General features: G+C 40.5%; 1 protein-coding gene across 5 annotated transcripts in view; it reads right to left on the reverse strand.

Moving 5' to 3' along the window:
* The window catches only part of Plcb4 (phospholipase C beta 4), a 399,208-nt gene extending 388,603 nt beyond the window's left edge, over nucleotides 1–10,605 (reverse strand). For 3 of the 5 annotated variants that reach the window (XM_026385783.2, XM_077799625.1, XM_026385781.2), the window contains exon 1: nucleotides 10,280–10,605. The gene's annotated coding sequence lies outside the window, so the exon portion shown is untranslated. Of the gene's footprint in view, nucleotides 1–10,008; nucleotides 10,142–10,279 lie in introns of those variants that run through there. The other 2 variants (XM_026385784.2, XM_026385782.2) reach the window with 1 other exon arrangement.
* Nucleotides 10,606–18,436: the final 7,831 nt, after the last annotated feature.

An 18,436-nucleotide genomic window follows, 5' to 3' on the forward strand; every position in this document is an offset into this window, starting at 1 on the left:
AGCTCTGCCCTAATATGAAAATAACTTTGCATGCAAGGGCAAGAAAGCTCTAGGAATTAGGGACTTTGGAGATCTACAATAATAACAGCAAGAATGAATTAATCTGATGCAATTCCTTCAGGTTAGAGTAGTGATGTGACATCCCCAGAGTTGCCAACTCTGGAACTTGCATAGCAGCAGCTGCTAATAGTGCTTTAGTTTCTTACACCATAAAATTTGGATGTAAGAAAAGATGAACTCTTTCCAGCATGATTTTATGATTCTCATCAAGTGTCACTGCTTAACAAGCACATATCCCAAACAGAACAGCCTTCACCTTCTCCAACAACAGGACCAAGAAAACGAGAGAATAGATAAGACCAAGTCAGAGTCTTACTGACCTGCCAAACAAATGGAAAATACAGCTGGTTCGTTTCAACTCAGTGATGCTAATGATTTAGTTAAATTGACTTCTTTGAAGGAAAATTACTGTTAATAACCTTAATTTCCTCCTAGTCTCTTTCCCTAGGTACCTGACATTTCAGATAAAATATTTTCATAAAATATTAAAAGCAAAGGAATTATATCTTAGGTATCCAACTCCATGTTGACAGACTTTATGAATCTCTTCTATCTCTAAGCCTACATTTTTTCCATTTCATCAAATAAATACAAAAAGTTTCCCATCCTATGCAATTCCCAAGAATGTCACTTATAAGGCCAACTGCAAATCCTACTGATACCAGCCATGTGGCACTGTGGAACATGCCCAGTTTTCTTTTTTTTTCCTTTTTTCAATTTAATCATTGTAACTGCAGTTTTATTTTCTTTTGTCCTCAAAACCAGACTACAAGTTATCCATCCCGGTCTGAACTCTCACCCATGCACACCTTTATTCTGGAAGGGCAAGTGGGTGGGGTCTGCCATCTGTCCCCTCCCCCCCCCCCCAGATCCATTGGTCAACCTCTTCCACCCTCACCCTTCAGGCTTCTTTGAGTTCAACTAGTAGAAAGTACCTACCAGAGTTTGGTAGTCAGGAGGAGAGTGACATAGATATACATATTCCCCTGGTCTCTCCCTGAAAGGATCTACAGATTGACTATGACCCTCTAAAAAAGGACACAGCTATTGCCCCTTTCCTTGGAGAAGTGATAGCTGCTTATCATTGCCAGATCCTTCTTTAGTATTCGTCCTGATTGTGTCCCTACACCTGCCCACATGTTCTTGAGAGTCTCTTTTTTAAGCAGTCCTCTATGGACTTGGTTTACATGTGCCGTCTATTCCTTAGCAGGGCCCTGAAGGACACAGGTTTAAAGAGTGACCAGGTGGTGCCCTCCTTTGGGCTGTCACAGACATTATCAAAGCAATTGTCTGTAAACTGTGAAACACTTTAACATTTTCATGAGCAAAATTTATCACAGACTTTCTTGACTATGCAAAGTTTCAATGCCAAGGAAATGTGACTGAATCCTACCATATTTCTACAATTCACAGTGTGCTGTAAAAATAAACATGCAGAAGGCACACAACCAGAATCTGAATGTCATTGCCAAACTAACCAGAATTTGTCTTAAAAATGGATATCTGGAAAAACAGATGAAAGAACAAAATCTGTCTTTGGAAAACAGAAACAAGATTTGGTTTTCCTGCATTTATCCACATCAAGACTTATTATTCCTGCTATTGTGATACTTTTAGGTGAATCAAATTCTTGTAGTTGACGTCATAAAATTCTGAAAAGTAGCCAATAGCTAACTTTATATTATTGATAAGAATTTTGGTTATCAAAGTTGTCACTTCTGGAAAAAGTTCAAAATTGGTGACCTAGATTTTCTGCATTTTTTCCAATATCTCTCTAAATGAAAATACAGGACAGCTTTAAACTTACATATTCCTTTGTCTATGAATCATTTCTAAAAATCATGAAAATTAATTTCAGGTATCTATTAAAGGAAACTCAATAAGATACCATTATCTCTAATCTTCTAATTCTCTAAGGAAACTATAAAAAGGGATTCTTCAATAATTAAATACAGTTGTTCCTCAGCATCCACGGGGGTTTGGTTCCAAGACCCCCAACAGATATCAAAATCCACAAATACCCAACTCATTTAGATAAAGTAGTGTAGTATTTTATCTAACCTATGCACATCTTCCTGCATAGTTTAAATCATTTCCATATTAATTATAATAACCTACATAATGCAAATGCAATGTAAATAGTTGTTATACTGCATTGTTTAGGGAATAATTTATAAGAGGAAAAAAGTATACATATGTTCAGTAAAAACACTTTTATACTTGAACACTTTCAGTCTTCAGTTGTCTGAACCCACAAATTGCATGGATACTGAAACCTGATTTTATTAGGAAATCTAGAGCTACAAACACAACTAGACAGGACTTTTAGCAATGAAATTAACATAATTGGCCAGCTCAATATCAACCTCTGTTCTGTGTTGGCTGCGAAGGACTGCACTTCTATGGCCACATATTCAAGAGTATTAATGACATGTCCCTTCTAAGAGAAGTATAGAGTTTCACAGCTACCCAAGCTGATCAGAAAACAGACTTTCAACTCTCGGATTCTACAATATATCTCTCTTTATTAAAGGACATTTACATTAGTCCCTTAACTGGTAAATTCTTTTAGATTAAGTATTGTATTGTCAAGGAATTTTAAGAACATGGTCTATTTCTAAAGTCATTTCCTGGTCTACAGTATATAACTGAAGTCTAACTGAATTAGTAAATTGATGTAACAATGTGGAGCATACTTTGGTTAGAGATGTTCAGCTGCATAATTTGAGGTACTAGGAGATAGAAATTTCACGGGGACCTTTTAAAAAGGCAATTTGGCAGTTGCTTTCTCAAAATTTAAAATGTGCATACCCTTTTGACAAAATGGTTTATTTCTTGGAATTTAATTACAAGAAATTTACACATGTGTGCATGAACACCTACGAAAAAGATCTTCAGTCTTTCAGTGTGCAATACTGAAAATTTGAAAATGGTTAAATAAGAATGGTATATACATATTCCCATATTATATGCAATGTTAGAAAGAATGAGATAACTAGTATACCAGTATAATAATATCTCCATGATATGCAGTTAAGTGGATAAAAGTAAGTCTCAGAACAACGTATATAGTATGATACAGCTTGTGTAATTAAAAAAAGGATATGTATTTTACTTACATGTTTAAATGCATGGAAAAGAGACATTCTAAACTATTGTTGTTATATCTGGGGATGGCTGTAGATGGGAAAGATTACATTTTGCTTCTGCATTCTGCATTGTCATTTCAAGTAGAACATATTAGTGTATCCCTTATATCATTTTTTAAACCACTTAAAACAAAAACTTGAAAGACATTCCAGAGAGGACTGTGTGATTGTCCATCATTGTACATCAGTAGATAAGAGAGAAACCCATCTCAAGAGGACTGTACATTGATTTCATCCAGCATGACTTCCTGTTTAAGAGCAAAAAAGAAAATGAGGGCTCTGAGAACTGCACCTTGAAATACTAACCTGCAGAAACAGATCTACTTTCTATATGTTAAGCGACAAATATAGCAACAACCAAATGGCAGGAGAGACAACCTGTGACTGGTTTAGAGTTCAAATCTGTGACACGTGGAAGAGAACCTCTGTGTCCCCAGAAATGAAGTCACCCATTTCTCTACACTTAGGCATTCTTGAAATACAAGAGAAAACCACATCCTGCATCTTGACTTTGTGTATTTGCTCACATTGTAGAAAAATGGGGAAGAGAAAAATTAGGCAGAAATTCAGAATCTGAACTCTAGGTATACTCAAAATAAATGACTATAACAACCTTTGTAAGAAATTTAACAGAAAATTTACGAAAAAGAGGGAGGAGGGGCAAAACAAAGCCACTGACATTCTCCAGTGCACGATATTTCCAAGCACTTAGATTTGACAAAAGGCTCAAATTTTGACAAAAGGCACAACTGGGCAGAATTCATTCCAGAAATATGCTTGGTTTGGCCACACCCTAGGTTGACAGGTTTGTTTCTATTTTAATTATTTCCAAACATTTTAAAATGAGATTTCACACTCCAAATAAATCTGCATTTCATGCTTCTCTTGAAAACACATATGCACTGGATGGGCCCACCTGGTAGAAATCTGGCAGATCTGGTCAACAGCTGCTCCCTAGGAAGGGCTTGAATGGACACAAGCCCCATGCCTCCCTGAGGTCTCTGACATCTTACCTGGTCAGGTGCCCTTGGGGATCATACTTGCCTGGCCCTTAAAGGCACCAGTCCACAGTGGTCTCACTGAAACCATAAGAAACTCTTCCGGAAAAGAGGATACTTAGATAGATAGATAGATAGATAGATAGATAGATAGATAGATAGATAGATAGATTTTTTTTTTTTTTTTTTGCTCCCCGAGACTAGTATTCAGTAATCTCCCTCCCTCAGATATCTGGCCCAGGCAAGTGCAGAAACAAGCGCCTGGGATGAGAAGAGGATTGCCCTCAAATTTCTATGTCAATTCCATCTTGGCAGCAGGGCTGCCAGAAGCTTATCTGTCACATCTCAGCCCAGTCACTTGCAATAATTGTCACAAAACTTTCTATTGTACCTTTCTGCAGCCTGTACCACCCTTGTTGGCAGGTAACACAATACAGTGGCTGAAAACTGGGAGTTCTAGAATCCACCTACCTGGGATTCAATCCCATCTCTAACTCCCCAGGATGATGAACTTCACCTCTCCCAGCCTCAGTTTCCCCAAATGCATATTCTTTAATTCTCACCTTAAAAGCTATTAGAAGGATTAAACAGAGTAGCATATTTTTTAAGTGTTCAACAAATGTTCTACTATTTTGTTTCACTGATGTTATTACTATGCAAAGTAGTGAATTTGAGTGTTCCCACTAAAGTCCCGTGGGAAAACAGGAGTCATGACAACTCCCCTAAACTTCAGGGATCCCCAAATTCTTCTAGTGAATGTTTCTCTTCTTCCAGAACTAAATGGCTTAATATGGTCTTTTTTAAAAGCCTAGCAGAGAGACACAGATGCCCTGGGGATAGCATCTGGCTCACTGAGTTGTATTACAAAATCCCACAGTCACAAAGATGTGAAGCTCTTAGGATTGAGTTAATGCTATATCCCTTTATTCAAATGTAGTTACAGAGTCAGGCATGTCCAAAGGAAGATCTGGCATTTCATGGTGGTCCAGTTGGGGGATAAGAACATTATGTATTTGCAAGGTGGCCATGCAATTATTCCTTCTAAGTTTTAAAGAAATTTCCACTGACTGATCTGTATGGATAAATCAATACTATTTGCCTTTATGGAGGCAAGTAAGAAAGATCAGCTATAACACTACCAGCACTGATAGCAGAAGGGCATTAGCAATTGTAGAGTGTCAGTCACATGTTACCCAAATCATTCATGATGCAGCACTGTGAAGAACCCTATAGGATTATTCTCCTGCTTTTACATATAGGACAACTGAAGCTCAGAGTAGATGGATGATTGGGGCCACATAGCTAGCACAGGACATTGTCAGGATTTGATCTCAGTCAACTTGCCTGAAGGTCTCAGCGACTTTACATTGCTGAAAGCAAACTCACACTGAAATCCCCACTGCATCCATCCACCAGCTGCTTCTTAGAGTGAGCATTTCTAGAGCAGATGTTCTTCACCTTGTGTGGTTCATGGACCCCTTTATAACCTAGTGAATTGTTTAGGCTTTTTTTTAGCATCATATTTTAAATGAGTAAGATTAAATACTTAAAAAGTACAGCAGAGACTAATCATATTGAAATATACTTATCAAAATAATACATATTAAAACAGACTCACATAGTAATATAGGTGATTCTATTCAACTCATTAAATGCCATGGTCTAGCAATGGCTCTCCTAAGTGTCACCTGAAAGTAAAGACAAATACAGATTTTCCAGCTACATTGATAGACCCACCAAGTTACATCCTCAGAACTTGATGGGATGGGTAGATCTGAAGTGAGGAATTCCTCCTATTCAAGGAAATAAAAGATATCAAATATAAGATGGGTCTGTGATCGCTCCTCTCTGAAGGCGCTGCTTATAATTAATTACCTCAAGTTACCTTTTTTCTTCCTGTTTCTCAGGAAATGGCTACTTAGATTCATTCATGTCAAGGAGCCAAAAACATCCTTTAATTGTTTGGGAGGAAAAGAGTGCTTCAAAAGGGCAATGTGTCTTAAAGCAAGGATTTGCCTGACCCAGGGGTGTTTCAGTAGCTGAAGGTGGAATTTTCCAAAGGATCATGGGAGAACAGCTGTGAAAGAGACTCCCAGTCAAGGGGAGAAGATAACAACACTATCTTGTGGTCACATGGTGTGTGACAGTCTCATTGAAAGTTTATATGAAGTAGAGGAGAGAGGTCTTCTAAGAAAAACCTTCTGCTTTATGGCCCTTTCAATTTTTTTTGATTCCATAAAGAAAATGGAAAAGAAAGTTGATAGAGTTCATACAGGGAAAATAGAAAACTCAGCTGGTCATTTATCCTGCAGAACATAATGATCTCCTCACTGCGATCTGAAAGGCAGGCTATTCTTACTTTCACCTGCTCTAGGAACTTGGGCTATAATTTCGCAGAGGAGAAGCATCCAAAGAAACGTCCAACCAGATTTTTAGAAACTATGGTTTGGAGATGGTTTTGCAATCACATAAAATTGGTCTTTCAAATAAAAGTCATTCTGGGATGATTTTTTTTTTTTTAAGCGGCTTAATTCTAGCAAGGACAATGCAAACATCTCGTCGTTTCCATCTGTTCAGTAATGCATCATTACTGGGTTCTACCTTCACTGCAAGTAAAGTGAATCCATTGTTATATTTGGTGGGGCGAAAGAATCACAACCCCTGAACATGCAAAACCTTTATTTCATTCTAAGGCATAACAAGGTAAATAGTATTCTAACTTGAGGAAATAATTCTACTTTAAACAGTGAGGTTTATCAAAAGAAAACTATTAAACAGAAAACAAATACTAAGGAAAAGAAAGAAGTAGGATTGTTCTATTTCCCGAGTATGACAGGGAAATAGGAAAATGTGGAATGGTCAGTGCTGAGAATTAACCCAAATCTATTTGACATTTGAACCCCAACAGAGAGCCACTGCTACTGCCCATCAGCTTCAGAAGCAACATCTACCTCTCAGAAAAAAAAGTGGGTTTTTGACAAACACTAATATAAACTGAAAAGTATCAATTTGGGGAACTTCAATCTGGACACAAAATCACCAACTGTGATCATTAAAGCATCTCCATTAGTCCTTGACCTGATTCTGCACATCAAACACAAAAGTTCTTAATTTTACAGGGACCCATTGTCATCATTCATTAAAATCCTGGGTCATCAGTGTTGTAAACATACTGTTTCACCCTTACTCTAGAGGTGCTCACCCAAAAATATTTGAGTTTGCTACTAAAGACATTTGTGGAAAACATAAGAAATACACATGCTTTCCTTCCCAGGACTATATTACCCAAGTGCACAGATCCAAAAAAAAATAAAATTTATTCTCAAAGTATGATTCTAAAACAAAAAGAAACCAAATGTGGTAGCTAATTACTAACTTTTTAAAAACTAATCTGTAAAAATTGTTCATTAATTCTAATTAATCTGAGTTTGCCAGTTACATCAGAAAACCTGGGAATACAGACACTAAACCCAGAAGCTACCTTTCCTATTTCAAAGCCTTTCACAAATTAGCATGTCAATGTGAGGGGTTCCAGGAAAACAGAGCACAGTCCCTGGAAGTTCAATTTCACTTAGAGGATCCGGTAGGGATGAACACAAGGCAAGCACTCAGTCATCATTTCAATTCTTAATAAATCAAACTTAAAAAGAATTTAGGACTATCCTAGGAAAATACCCCTCTCATTGGGATTGCCAAGTATAACTGGCCCATGTTGCCAAAATCAGCAATATATATTAATCTAAAGGCAGCTAGATATATTCTTGAAAAAGACAAAACTGCAGTGATTCAGGCACCAACTGGTCTCTGCTGGGGAGGAGATATTTCCGATTTTAAAAATTCATTTCTGCAAAAGCTTTTTGGTAATACTTTTTTTAAAGTCTCGATTTCATTATCTCATGAGGCAAAACACTGCCTCAGGATTCCAGGGCATGTAAGGAGTTTAACATCACTCACATTTTTCAGGCACACAAATATAAAACTTCCAAAAGAGTATTTTAGAACAAAGCTCCACTGCGTGGGTGTGCATTTGTAAAATAAAGGTAGAATTATTCCAACAGATGTAAATGTGCACCCAGTGATCAAATGGAAATCTTTGAAATCCTGTTTTGACAGTTACTTGTAGAACAGCATTTCCACAGGGATTAATTCAGAGCTGGTGGTATCATCAAAGCTAAATCAAAACTAAGTTCTGATGGCTGAGTAACAATATAGTTGGAGGGAAGTGTAATCAGTTATCTAATACATGGTATCCTTAGCTATGCTATGTTACATTCGAAGGTTACTAATTCTAGCAGCAAGATTCCCGGGTTCATAAAAATGCTAATAAAAATGCTACGCCATTTAAATGTGATTTTGTTTTTTTTCTAAAAACAGGTGTTCTCCAAAGACAGGAATCATTTATTAAACTTCTGTAGTTCAAAAGGAAGATGACATAATAGATCAATACACCAGCTGAAAAATATGCAAGATTTGTCCTATGAAAAAAAACAGCATTCTAGATTACATAACACAGTCAGGGATTACACCACACACTCCTGCTGAGCTAGATTTTTTATCTTACATTATAATTCTCTAAGTTAGGCCACTGAAGTGTGAAGAATACAAAATATTAAGTTCTCAGCTCAACCGCACCTTTTTAAACTAACCTTCTTGAAAACACTAAAAAGATAAAAGTTAACATTTTACACATATACACAGTTTTCCTATTCTGAAGAGCACAGTTCTTGGGACATTTTCTTCACCTCCTTGGAGAAGACCCAGGTAAAGTCACCAGTTGATTTTCCTGGTTATGTTTATTTTATGAACCTTATTTCTCTTTAAAAGGGAAATTCAGTTTCAATTTTGGGACGTTATATGACTGCCTATGTTTAGAGATAATGACAAGCCAAACAAAATTGTTAAACTGCTATCTTTAAACAGCCATACCTTAAATTCATAGATCAGCATGTATGGCATTGATGGTTTCAAAAACATGACAACCTACCATGAATACTTTACCCCGAGTTAAATCTCAAACACTATGCTTCAGAACAACAGCTAGAATCTTCACAGGAGTTAAGGGGGAAAAATGCTAAGAGTTTTCTCTCAAATACGTGGATATTTATGGAAATGGAACAGAGATTCGCCTTTCTTTCTAAAACAATGGTAGTTTTATGATTCTAGATGAAGTTACACTTAGACACATTTGGAAATTGGAGATTCCTTATCTTCATACTTCAATTCGGCAGTCTACAAAGTCTACACTGCGAAGTATTGTACTATATAGGCAGGGTCTAATTGGTTAAGGAAAAAGCAACTTTAAAATTCTGAAAATAAGGCAATCTTTTGTCTCCTTCCTGGATACGGTTTTAGGAGGCCCAGACAGTGCCCCCAAGGAGTGCTGAGCCTGTCAGTGCAGTTTTAAGTGCAAACGGTCAATCATTTCTCTCATTTCCCCAGAAGAGGTTAAGAAGATCCACACGCATACACATTTACATGCGTTGCACGGTGCCAACTATTTCCAACCAAAATAATCATATACACGTCGAGCCAAGCTATTTCTAGCCCAAAAGCGGGTGAATGTCTGGAGAGTCTGAGGAAACCCAGTAGGTGATGACTTCAGGGGAAGGGGGTTGGTGGCGGGGTCCCCTGCCTCCCGCGCGCTCAGGGCACTTAGCACCCCGCACCTGCACTGGGTACCCAGCAGGGCATCCGGGTGCGCGCGCGCGCGCGTCCGGGACGCACCCGCCAAAGCAAACAAGCCCCGCGGGCTGGGGAGGGCAGGAGCATCCTCGGGCGGGACCCGAAATGCCTTCTCCTACCTGTCACTTTGCCTGGAACTGCTGCTGGGGATGCGGCCACAGCCGCCGCCTGGAGACTCAGTGTGTGCGCGCGTGTGTGTGCGCGCGTGTGTGTGAGATCTTGTTTGCGGTGCAGCTCACTTACTGCTCCCGGCGCCACCAACCCCCTCCCCGCCATAAAGAGCTGCCGCCAAGCCCCCTCCCGGGCGCCTCAGTCCCGCCCTCCCGCTGCCTCCGCCCCCCCCCTCCCTGGCCTCCCCGCCTCCCCGCCTCCCCGCCTCGCGGTCCTTACCTCGGCGGAGGGCGGGGGGTCTCCGAGGTCCCTCCCGGGCGAGCCCACGGGGCAGCGCCCGCTGGCTGCGCCGTCCGCCGGGCTCTGCGAGTCGCCGGCCCCGGGCCCCGCCGCCCCTCAATGGCCCGCGAATCCTTCCTCCCCAACCCCCGAGTCTCCCTCCCGGTTTTCGCCTCCCGGCTCCGGAGCCCGAGCTGTCGCCTCGCAGCCCCAACCTGCCCAGGCTACGGAGCATGCCCAGTGCGGCGCGCCCGGGCTGGGCTGGGGGTGGGCAGGGGCCGGGCTGGCCGCCTGGCTGCCGCGAGCCCGCGAGGCGGGGAGGGGGCGCTGAGCGGGCCCGGGGTGCAGCCTTGAGGGCCGGGGTCGGCGCAGCCAAAGTGGGTGGAAGGTAGTACTGGAAGAAGGTGGGTGGGGCGTCCGACGAGGCCGCCCCTCTGGGCGTTTCTCGGGGGTCTCCCCAGCAGCTCCCCTGTGCACGTGCTGGGTGCCTGGGGGTCCGTTTGCGCACTGTGTGTCGCCGGGCGCAGAACCGAGAGTGGGGATTACCCTTCTCGGATGGGATACTTAACTGGGCAGTGGGCCGTGGGGCCGGGGTGGAAACTAAAAGCCGAGGGTGACAGTACTGGTGAAAACTGGTGCCCCAGAGCCGTGGGCCAAGATGGGGACAGTGCTTATTTGTTTAAATTTTGTTTAATAAACACATAAAGTGCTTACACTCTGTCAGACACTGTTCTAAATGCTTTGTATTCATTTAATCCGTAAAACAATATTCTAAAACAAGTACTACTATGTTCTCTTTATTTCTCGTGGCTTACACCGATCTACTGAGACTGAAAGTGGTTCCAGAAAGTCTTCCCCCAAGTGCAACCTCAAACATGCAGCCCCCACCCCCTGTCCCTGACTTTGGTCCCTGGGATGCTGGGGCTGTGCTCCAGCCAGTTCCCCGCCCAAGCTTCCCCTATGACAACCCCCAGATGCCTTCAAGTTACACTCACACTCAGGCCCTAACGGTGTAGGACCTAGCATCAGCCTTTGTGTGGACCCTAGCTACGATCAGCTCCAGGACTCCCAGAGGGTTCCCTCCTCCCCCGGGCTACTCTGCCTCCTCCTGTTCCCGGCCGGCGGCCACCAAAACCCGGAGACGTGGCACCTGCGCATTGGGGACTGGGGCCACCACGCTTACAGCTGCACTGGGCATGCTCAACCTCCGGAGCAGGTCCGTCTGGCCGGGAGGATAGAAAGGGCCTGACTGCGCGGGTAGCTTAAGAAATAGAGGGGCAACGTATGTGCAAACAGTAGTCCAAACTCGCGGTTAGAAATGCAAAAGACTTATTCCCCTGGTACAGTCTGGCCATTTCCAGGCAGTACTAATAGAGGGACATGATCATCAAAAATTAAGCAACTGGACACCCTTAAGTAGGAGGGGGCTGAGGGCCCACTGACCACTCCACAGATAAACTACTAAGCTGTAATTTTAGCTGAGCCTTGAAAAAAAGCTCCTCAGACAGCTGAGCCTGTCTGCCTGTGAGGAAGCCAAGAAAAATATCCTAGATCAAGTTTCCCTACAAGCCTGGAAAGGAAAAACAGATAGCATGATAAAGCTGGTTCTTGACTGGCTGTTCAGGGGTCTTCAAGATGTGTTGATTTTGGCCTAAGCCAAGGTGGTAACACAAAAAATAATAGATACATAAATTGCCTGGTTATCTTCTTAAACTGCAGGGTTTTATTCAATTTACATTCAGATCTAGAGAAGAACCTGAGATTCTGCATGCTGCTATATCATGTTCTCATTGTTGGTCTTTGGATCAGACTGAGTAGAAAGAAGTTAGGGCAGTATTTGAGACTTCTTCTCCCTATATGAGAAAAGGGAGGTTCAGAAATGCTAAGCAATTTGGCCCATGGTCATGTGGCCAGGGAGTAGTATAGCTAGATTCAGACCATTCTCCAGAGCTTCCTTTGTATGTTCTCGTATCCAAGTAGCATCCATAGCAAATAAGCAAGTAGCTGTCTGTCATCCATGAGTGTGACAGTTTCAAACAGGGGAACTTAACTTAGTATTTAGTGCACCCAAACATACTATATCAGTAAGTCTTGCAGTGTAACAAACGTGCCAAAACTTTGTGACTTAAAACAAATATTAATTGTTTCACAATTCTGTGAATCAGCAGTTGGTTGATATCAGCAGAGCAGTTTTGCTGCTTCTCTTAGGCCCATTCATGTTGCTGCAGATGTGTCGCCTGGAGCCTCATAAGATGTATAAGATGACAGGTTGGTTTCTTAGAAGCTTCTCCATACAGTGAGTTTCTATTTCCCAGTAGCAAGAAAGAGTAAGCCCAAAAGAGCATTTTATGCCCATACATGTTATTGGCCAAACAGTTTATTATCCATGTTCACAGATTCAAAACATGGAGAAATCAACTTCACTTTTGATGGGAGCAGATGTAAGATACAATGGTCCTTTTTGGGTTTTTTGTTTTGTTTTGTTTTTTTTCTATTACTGGGGATTGAACCCAGGGACACTCTACTACTAGGTGATATCCTCAGCTCTTTTTATTTTTTCTTTTGAGGCAGAGTCTCATTAACTTGCCCAGCCTGACTTCAAACTTGCAATCTTCCTGCCTTAGCCTCCCAGATAACTGAGATTTTGTTATTATTAAGTCTTCAATCTGATATTCAGTTTATTAATGAGTCTCAGGAGAATATAAACAGTGGGATTTTTCCTAAATTCAATTTCATTTCATTTAAAGCTCCCTTTTCCTTCCCCTTAATGATGCTTTAGTCAGGCCCTCAAAAAATATTTCTGAAATCCTTTATGTACCATCACTATTCTTTGCCCAGGATACTAAAGTAAACAAAAGAGCAAAGCATAGCCCTTGTGAAGTTTGGATGCTATCAGATGAGACAGACAATGGAATTCTAAAAACATGCACATTGAGTAGTGTATAAGGAAAAGGAAAATGCTCCCTAAAGTGGACTTTTTATAGGGATCAGAGATGGTCTCCCCAAGTATGCAGCACTTGAGTAGAACCTGAATGAAAAGAGAAATGAAAATATCTGGGAAGCAGCATTTCCAGAGGAGCAAATAGCAAAAGTCCTCAGATGAGAATGTGCTTGGCATATCCAAAAACTAGAGGCATGAAGTGAGCAGAATTGGGGTCACAAAGACAGGAAGGGACCCAATCCTATAAGAACATGGAGACGACTTTGGGCTTTAGTCTAAGTGTGTTGTGAAAACAACTGGAAGATGTTAAGCCAGGTTGTGATAATTACCTGCTTGATGGTTTAGAGGAAATTCCACTGAGATTGCCTGTAGGAGTAAGAGTAGAAAGATAAGGTATATTCATTTTATTTTATTTTATTTTTCAGTCATGGGGATTGAGTTAGGAGGCTCTGCTATTGAGATACATCCTCAGCCCTTTCCTTTTTTTTTTTTTAATTTTGAGATAATCTATAACTAAATTGGTCAGGCTGGTCTCAAACTTGATATCCTCCTGCTTCAGCCTCCCAAATAGCTACGATTATTGTCATGGGCCACTGAGTCCAACAAGAGGTAGTATATTCTAAGAATATAGGAGTGGGTTCCAACTAGGGCACATTTGATAAGTCTTAAGTATCAGAATTCAGACTAGGTTAAATCAAATTAAATTCAGTCTTCTCCCTGTATTCTTTGTTGGCCCAGTTGAGTCCTTTGTCCTTGAAGTGAGGAGGGGAGTGGCATAGGATCTAACTATTAAATAGTTTCCTACCCCCACTCTTCCAGATTCCCATTCCTGCACTTGGCCTTCATGACCTGGTTTCTTTAACACTTTGGGCAGAAAGGAAGAAGAAAAGGGATGAATGTCTCTACCCTTGACCTGTGGTCATGTAGTCCGCTGTAGGTTTGCTGTGGTCAGGAGTCCAGCATCATTGCTATCCATTCCATCTCTCTGCCATAGAAAACATAAGGGAGGCCCCCTGCAGGAAACTTCTGGAACTCCACCCCAGGATTCTGATTCTTTTTGCCTGAACTCTATAGCATCTCAATGTTGGGGCTCACATACCGGGCAAGTCACCCTACTGAGTAGAGCATCTACAAAAAAGTGAAGCCCACCCACCTGTCCCAGTGTCCACTAAAAATACAGAGAAAATTGCCTATCCTGGCCAAGCTAAAGTTTTGGCAGGGAGGGAGTCAGGTAAAATGGAATGAATGGTTTCTACTATAGGAGGAACCCTGAACCCAATTATGAAGGCCGGCTCTCCAATATAGATCCATGAACTCCTCTCTGAGCTCAGCCGCACATGCTAGTTATCAATTCCCTGTAAACATCTTGTTATTTAAATTAACATTCACCACAGGAAAGGCTGGAGCAACCATCGATGTGTGACCAGTTCCTTACTAAGGTTTTTATAAAGTCTTACTTCTTACTGATGCAGAATGTAAAAGGTCGTGGACAGCAATGACAAGGGCCTCTAGGTGAATAGTCTTGACCATGTTAGCAGAAGACAACAGTATATCCTTTTCATTTTCCCATTTTTTATTGTACAAAATGGTGCAATTTGTTGTCACATATTTGTACATGCACACAATGTAACAGGACATTTTGCTCAATATCCTTCCCCAGCATTTCCCCTTCTTTTTCGCCTCCCTCCCCTGATGCCTTTCCTCTACCCATCTCCTTTCCATTTTCAGAAACTCCACCCCCAGCCTCCGTCTCACACACACCCAGAACTTTCTTTTCCTTTTTTCTTTCTACCATTCCACATATGAAGAAACATATGATCCTTGATTTTATGCTTGGCTTATTTCACTCCACAAAAATGTTCTCAAGTTCCATCCATTTTCCTGCAAATGAAATAATTTCATTCTTCTTTATGGCTGAATAAAACTCCATTGTGTGTGTGTGTGTGTGTGTGTGTGTATACCATATTTTCTTTACCCATTCATAGATTGACAGATACCTAGACTGGTTCCATAGCTTGACAGTTGCAAATTGTGCGGCTCTAAACCTGGGTATGTATGTACTGCTGTAATATGCCGCACATGATATCCTTTTTAGAGAAAGGACAGTATATCTCTTGTTCGGATTTAAAGTGACCCATTAATCACAGCTTCCACCTAGCTCTTAACATCCTGTCCTTTGGAAATGAAGAGGTCACCACTGGCCCATTTGTCCAGTCTGCCTTAATTAGAGACATATATCTTTGAAAAATGAGACAGCTCACAGACAGGTCTGACAGGAGTTGTCTCGGCCCCAGGGAATACCCGTCCCTAACCTTGTATCTTCATCACTTGTGTGCTAGGGAACTAAAACAACTCATCGGAGGCACTGAGAACCAAAACAATGAAAATAAGGAAAATTTCCCAAAGATTGAATTAATTTACAATTTAAACATAGATGAGGGAAAAAAACACTCAACTTTATTATTAAATTAATTGTGTGACAATTAAATTAAATTAAATGTGGAGAGAATAGAAAAAAAGCAAAACAGACAAGATAGTTTTACTCTATTCTAAAGTTCTTGCTTAAGAGTAGAATTTTCTGTGTGTGAGCCATGCTTAGTATATGATTAGACTGTAGAGATTCAAATATACTACAATGATGATGACTGACGATGAGGATGACAGTAGGGTAGTGAGTGTTCTTGTGTCTGTATAACATCTGTACCTGGTATGTTAAATGGGAACTCAGGGAAGTTTCACTTTTATAAATGCTGATGTGATCAACAACTGCATCAAGATGTAATACATTGTCGGCAACACAGAGGGTTATTTTAGGATCTTTCCCAATCACTACCTATCATAGTTTAGATCTGGAATCTCCCACAAAAGTTCATGTGTGGAAGGCTGAGTTTCCATTGCAACAATGTTCTGAGGTTTAGGGGAAGTGATTGAACCCTGAGGGCGCTGACCCCATCAATCAATGAATCTAATGATGGGTTCCTAAATGCATGGACTGTTGCAGGTGGTAGAAACTGTAGGAAGAAGTAGGTCACTGGGGTTGTATCTTGTCCTCAATCTCTTCTTCACTCTTTCTCTCTCTGCTTTCCAGTCTCTACAAGGTGAGCAGCTCTGTTCCACCACCACTGCCATAAAGCTGTGTCTCACCAGAGGCCCATACCAAAAGAGCCAACTGACCGTAGACTAATGCCTCTGAAACCATGTGCCAAAATAAATTTCTCCTCCTCTAAGTTGATTTTATCAGATATTTTGTCAAAGCAATGGGAAGCTGAATAACAGTCTCCCTCTCTGGGTATCCAGCCCTGTCGCCACCACCACATCAGAGGTTAACACCATCCTAACCCCATCAAATTGCTTTACCTGTTTTAGAACTTTGCATAAGTAGAATCATGCAGAATATACTTTTTTATGTCTGTTTCTTTTTTTGATCATCATTTTGTCCATGAGATTCATCCCTATTTCAGCTTTCATGAGTGATATCTTTCTTTTTTGTCATCTAGTATATTATCATATACATATGATAAAATTAATTGATTCAATTTATTATGATGGCCCAAAAAAGTGAGGATTTTTTTAAGAGTACTGGAAGGTCCATAAAAAGCTATCCTCATCCTAGAATGCTATTTATTTGGCTTTTCCTCTTACTAGTATAACATAGTATGCTAAGTACTTATTATTTCTGTTAATGGATTGTTCTGTGAGAATAAAGGCTACTCAATGTCATGGTAAAATGAATTCCTAAGTGTTTTATGCAGATAGCAAAAATAAAACGATGACATATTTCTGAATAAAATATGAAGGAATTTTCTAAAATAAGTCAGCAGACAATTAAATTATTTTTCTAATGCCAAAATGTTTGTGAGTATTCCCTTGAAATGTGAGGGATATGTACTATTAGATCTAAATGAGAAACCTGAAGAGTGGATGTCAGCATTTAACCTATGGAATGTGATTTATAGACAAGTGCACTGTTCCTACTTACCTGGTGTTTATGACAAGATTACACAAAATGAAATGAGAGCATATGGAGAATATATACACTTCTTTAATGAGGCTACTCAACTGTTGGCCTAATTGCATGATTTTGTATTTCTCTCCATTTTTTTAAATGTGAACAAATCAGTTTTATAAATACAGTGATTTGCTCCTACCATTTCTGTTATGCTGCAATAAGATTAGAAAAATACATTAACTTACAATATAAATATCAATTGCACACTCCACAAGACTCAATGTTCTTTTCTTTCCTTCACTGACTCCATGTGGTTGGAAATCACAACAAAACCACAATTCAGTTAAATTTATTATTCTCTGTGTCTCAGGAAGCCCAGAATTTTCACCCACACAAAAATAATTTTTTGACCTTCCTTTTTCAGTCAGTTTTGCCCTTTTGATTCTCATTGACCAAGATAAAAACAATAAATGTTAACTAAGCATAATGATGCACGCTTGTTATCCCATCTGTTGGAGAGGCTGAAACAGGAGGATCACAAGTTCAAGGCCTGCCTGGGCAACTTAGTAAGACCTTATCTCAAAATAAAAATGAAAAAGGCTGGGAATGTGACTCAGTGGAGAGCACAAGCCTAGCACGTGCAAGGACCTGGTTTTCATCCCTAGTACTGCCTAATGACAATAGTAATAATACTTAAACATGTTTACAGCTTCCCACCTAATAATGACTTAGAGGATCATGTGATCCAATCATTTCAACTACTTGATGGACATTTCAAGTCCCAGAGAGGCCTAGTGACTTGCTTGGGTTGCCTCTCCAGATGATGTCATGCTAGGACTCCACCTTCCTTTTCAGAAATCATAAAGTCTCATCGGTTTAACAAAACCCCAAACAAAAAGAAGTTAAAGTAATTGAATATGGACAGAATTCTACAAAACCTGTATTTTAGCTCATGATCCAAAAAAGAGAGAATCATTTTTCTCATATTCTAGAGTTGTCTTCTAAAAAAAATTTTTTCCCTTTCCCAGCTTTATGAACTGAGCTGTTAATTGCTCTCGCACTTAACCAGATGACTGAGTTTCTAGCACCATATGAAGTTCTGACACTAAATAAAGTCCTACCTAGGATTAAGGCAGGACTACATATGTGGTTAGGTTGTCTACTGCCCAAGGACACCCAGCTGCCTGAGATGGTCCCTGGTCAAGCCCTTTGCCAAACCCTGAATTGAATCAGCTTCAAAGAAGGGGTACCTTTTTCTAATTTATGG

This window comes from Urocitellus parryii, chromosome 6 (genome assembly GCF_045843805.1).
Source record: "Urocitellus parryii isolate mUroPar1 chromosome 6, mUroPar1.hap1, whole genome shotgun sequence".
NCBI lineage: Eukaryota > Metazoa > Chordata > Mammalia > Rodentia > Sciuridae > Urocitellus > Urocitellus parryii.